Below are 5,676 nucleotides of genomic sequence, written 5' to 3'. Positions count from 1 at the left end.
GAGGTTTTTGAGCAGTGACATGATGCAGTAGAAAAATTCCATACTATGAAACTTTGTTTCATGCACAAAATCACAAAATTGTATGAAATTACTTCCAGTCTATGTATATAAGGTGTATATAAAACATAAATAAATTCCATGTTTAAACTTGGTTTTCATCCCCAAGATATCTAATTTGTACATACAAATACTTCAAAAATCTGAAATCTGAAACACTTGCAGTCCCAGGCAGGTTGAAGAAGAGATATTCAATGTGCATCAGCTTTCCAAGAGTTAACTGTGTTTTTTTCCTAGAAAGTTGGAGTTACACATCTTCTCTCATGTTTTATTTCTTTACCTTGTGTTTCTGGGTGACAAAAGGAGTTGAAAGGCACATGAAATTATTTTAGAGTGCTTAATTATTCAGAATTAGCAAGAAATTCTCCTTTTGCTATTTCCCCTTTAGGTCAAGGAATAAAAACAACTCAAATTTATGGGGCTTTTAGTTATCTGTCTCTCTTTTTGCCATTATCCTAGCTGTACTCAATAGATACAAGACTTTGTGATTATATTCATCCTTGACAAGACATGTTTCTACAATCAGGTAGTCAGCTCTCTTGAAGTGAATGGAAGGAGGAATTTCATTTTACTTGGAACAAGTCAGGTAAGAACAGTCTGACTTGCTTCTCTGGATGAGAGGGTAATCTGGCTGCAACATCTATCAACCCGTTCATTGCCAGGGTTGATTTGACTGATCTGGCTGGCTGTTGGGGGTGGGGGTGTCCCCTTCCTCCCTCACTGCTCCACATGCTCCACAAGTGTCATTCCTAAAGCTTCATGCTAGGTTGAAGAGAACCACCTTCACAACAGAGGAGACTGTTCTTTGGTCAAGAGTATATAAATCACTTTCTTTTCTTCTAGAGCCTCCAAACAAGCTTCCCAAGTGCTGTTGTGAAAGAACATAAGGTAGTCAGACTTCCAAGACTCTGACACATCCAAATGAGGTGCTGCATGTGGCAGCCTGCCTTTCTTTAAAAAAAAAAAAAAAATCCTACCATTGTCATGCTCCCGAGTGGATAGTTGTTAATTAGTCTTCTGGGGAAGTAAAACAACTTAGGTTCCAAGACTTAATGTCATCTAACAACGGCATCTGTAATGATGTTCACATCCTAGAGCTCAGACAGCCAAGCTCCAAAATCTATCTGACCCACAGTAAAGTACACCAAAACTTTAACACTTTGGTGGTTACTTTCCCATCAAAATGTAGGTGCTTCCTTTTGATAGGGCAAACCCAAAGACTGTACTCAAATGACTCATCTCTATGTTTAAGGACTTTGAATTTACCCTGTTAGAGTTCAGAATAGAAAAGACACAGGATACTAAGTCTTCCTCCCTTTCCCTTTTTCTCATAGGCACTGAAGAAACAAAGAAAAGAAGAATCTATTTCTGGACATGAATTTAGTTCTCAGGGTGGAAAATCAAGAGTGTTATGTAGGGCAACAATGATCCTGGTTATCTGAGTGCTTTCTTTCTCTATGATAGAATGGGTAAGGTAGCAGAAAGGTAAGAATTTCTTAATTTCTTTACCTGTGCAGCCTTTCTAATTATTATGTCATAATAAAGGATGCTAACGAAAAGAAATGAGTTACATGTACATTTCTGGAAGAAATAATTTAAAATCACACAAAATATTTCTCAACTACAGTCAAAAATTATCTCCTTGGAGTAAGTACATTTCATAACAGTGGGCATGTCCTATAGTCCAATGAGAGACATCTGTCTTTCCTCTTGTATGGGATCTATACTGGCTGTTGTCTGATTTGTTCAGAGCTGGGTTATCTCCTCATCTCTTAGCCTCTGTGGTGCAAAAAGGGTTTTGATTTCTCTAAAAACATGTCCTAAGACTATGCCCTTTTGTACCACTAAAGCATAAATCAAAGCTTCTAGATTGAGAGTGGGAACCCTGATCCAGAGACAATTATGTCCCATAGGGTCATTTGGCAATGTCTGGAGACTTTTTTGTTGCAATGGGGCAGGGGAAAAGCGGATATTACTACTGGCATCTAGTAGATCTGGTTAGGGATGAAATTAAATATTCTACAATGTGCAGATCAGCCTGTACAACCAAGAATTATCTAGCTCAAGATGTCAAGAGTGCCAGGGTTGATAAACTCATATTAGAGGAAAGTGAATCAATGTTCCTTTTCCTAATAAGTTTATGATAGTTTTTTCATTCAATCATTAAACAAATGTTTTTCGAGCATCTATAGAACACTATGAACAAAACAAAACAGCCACTGAGCCCCTGAGCCATATAATCAAAAACAAGGAAGTAAAACACTGTTCCCCACCACCATGATCACTGCAGACTGTGGTGTATATTTGTGAAGTAAATAAGTGGGTAACAAAAGACAAAACCTTTAGACAATATGGTTAAGGAAGACTTTCCAAAGGAGGTTATTTGCTTTTTTTTTTTTTTTTTTTTAAAGGAGGTTTCTGTTTCTTTCTTGGCAGCCAGAAACAGAAACCCTAGTTCAAGCTGGCTTACGCAGTGAGGAAATATGGTTCATACAACTTAAATCCTGAGATAGGGTAGGTCTCAGGACTGAACAAAATCCTTGGCCCCAGTTACAATTAGTTCTTAGTTCTAGCCACCTTTGCAGGTCAGTTTCCTTTTTAGGATGGTAGTAAGATAGAGCCTGGAAGAAGAACGAGATAGAGGAAGGGGGAAGGAAAGGGCAATGGAGAGGGCACAGAGAGAACCCTCAAGTCCCAGCATTCTAAGCCACAGTCCTGAGAATCTGATTGGGCTGCCTAGATCATATGCTCATCCCTGAATCAGTGACTCCTGAGGTCAAGGGAAATAGGATGTGCTGATTGGCCCAAGCCAATGTGACTGTCCTTGGCATTGGGGATAGCACCAGTTTCTCCTTTAGTAAGAGTAAAATATTGGGTGTACCTTTGGGAAAGACAATCTGCTTCCTGGGTAAGCATTTAGAAACTTCCCTTATGGTAGGATTCAAATTGAACCTGAAAGGACGTGAAGAAGCTGGCCTCGTTGATAGCCTGGGGAAGAGCTTCCTAGGAAGGGGAATAAATACAAACACACACACACTTTGAATTAGGAGGAAGGCCGGTTGCCTTAATATGGTGGGAAAGTGGTTTACAGGGAGTCTGGAGCAGCAAGCATGAATGGTTTCCTATGCATTGTTTTTATTATCCACATTTATAATAAAATAGAAAACCCCTCTTTAGAAGAAAAAAACATTTTTATGTATTTTTCCTATATGCTGGCTGCTAGCAGATGGGATAAAAGTCCCCCAATTTTATATCTATCTTTTTATAAGTCTCTGCTCCCAGCACAATATCCTTATGCACTTCTATTTTTAGGTGCTCATTCTAATATAAGTTAAAATAAGGACAAAACAGATCTTAGCAGAACTCATTACCTTTCAAAAAGCAAGTTTAAATAAGAAGAAAACCAAAACCCTTTAATAAACAAATATTGAAAGATGCTCAAATTGACAAGATTTTACTTATTTGAACATTCATAATGCATTGGCATTATAGAGAGGCCATTCAGAACATGCCTTTATTTGGAACAAAATTTTATGCTACTTCTATAACCCTCCAGCACTTGCCACTATGCTGAATACAGATAGGGGCACCAAAATACTGACTCACACCAAAAGTCAAAGGTCATGTGCACTTTCATGTTCATCTACATACCTGTTCCTATGCCCGTTTCTCTCTTCCTTTCAAGGAAGCTTAGTCGCAGCATTTTATAGCTACTGCACATTCATTATTGCATTGAATAGTGTTTTTGTTCAGGGTTGTCAACTTTCAATTTCACATTTTCGTTTTATTGTTCTTTGGGAGCTGTCTCTGCTTCCAATTTTGTGGACCTTCTTGCTCTCTCTAAAACAAATATGGAATAAAATTCAATGACTGCAATGGTGGTTCCTAGCAGACAAGATAAACTCACCTTCATTCTATGTTTACCTCATAATTACACAACAAGGATTTGTGGAGATTGTTTTTATCTGGTAAGTTTCAATCTAAAACTTCTGACACTATGACAAAAATAGTGTGGGAAATTCTGTGTGACAAAAATACAATGAAATATGCAGAGCAATGAAATGTGGTAAAGTTAAAACAAGAAGCATTTTCATTATATAATAAATGTGGCGGTTCTTATGGCATTTCATTATTTATCTGTTCTGTAAATAGTTAAGGTGAACTGATTAAACACAAGAGGGCTAAAACATGACTATACAACTCAGCATCCACAGCAGTATGAGTTGAGATTGAAGTGCCCAGTACCAACATTTCTTGAATAGTATTACTATTCTTAGTATAATTTGTCAAATGCTTATTACCATACTAGATGTTTTGTGTATATTTAATACTTCCAAAATCCCAGCAAAAGTATGCTATTATTTCCATTTTACAAATTTGCCCAGGATTAAACAGACAGTAATACTATAGAATAATGGCTTATGTTTAGTAATTCACATATATTTTGAACATTACATAAACCCTATGAGGTAGAACACAGGCAGGGTTAGTAATTATCTCAAGATCACACAGCTCACAAATTAATAAGGACAGCTAGGACTCAAGCCCTTGAACTTCAACTCCAGGAGGGCTGGTACTCTTATAAGCTGCACTTTATATAAAGCATCTTAGCAGTGCATGCCAGGATTTGAACCTGACCCAAATCAGTCTGGCTGCTCTCCTCTCTGCAGCTTCCTCATATAAAATGTGAGAAACTGACCAAATAATAATTTCAAAGGTCCTTTCTGTTCAAAACTGTTACCTTTCAATGGACTGCAATGTTTTTATACACAAAGAGGTTGGGGCGGGGGTCCGTCTAGGTATTGTGGATGCATAACAAAACTCTTTACAGCTACCATTTTTTTTTTTTCAGATATAAGAATACAACAACCCTGAGATGGCTACTATTATCATGACCATTTTAAAGGTGTGTTAAGTGTTAAGGTTCAGTAACTTAAGTCTTAAGTGGTAGACCAACTATCAAAAAGCAGTTTAGTTTACACACCCATAAACATGGAACTCTGTCTTTGCCTCTGACTTACACTCCTGTCTGTGTTAATGAGGAATTGCCACACTCTGGATTAACAGTTAAGAAATTTCTAACTTTAGATCACAAAATTACACACTTATTCAATGACGCGCATTTGAATTATGTGCCTGAGGGAAGGAAAAACACTTAGATCTGAGGCGACCTTAAAAAGACACAAAAGGGTAGAAAGACCTGAAGATACCAGCAGCACCATTCCACCTTTCCCTTGTCTGCTTGTCACTTCACTGAACAAAAGGCAAAAGTGGGCATTGCTTTCCCGGGAAAGGAGGAAAAAAAAAAAAAAAGCTGTTTCAGATTAAAGAAGTAGAACTTAGGTATCAATTCGTGGTTAGGAGTGGCAGGGCGGAAAAATGTCTGCTTCAATCAGGTCTATCAAAAATAAGCACAGGGCTGGGGCTACAGCTCAGCGGTAGCGCACTTGCCTGGCATGTGTGAGGCACTGGGTTCGATTTTCAGCACCACATATAAATAAAGGTCTATCAACAACTAAAAATAATATTTAAAAAGCATAAAGTGACACCATGGACAGCTTTCCAAGTTATACCACAACTAAAAACCAATTTCTTAAAAAACAACCCCCCCCCCCCCAA

The sequence above is a fragment of the Marmota marmota genome, unplaced genomic scaffold (genome assembly GCF_001458135.2).
Source record: "Marmota marmota marmota unplaced genomic scaffold, marMar, whole genome shotgun sequence".
NCBI lineage: Eukaryota > Metazoa > Chordata > Mammalia > Rodentia > Sciuridae > Marmota > Marmota marmota.
Note: the sequence above shows the minus strand (reverse complement) of the source record.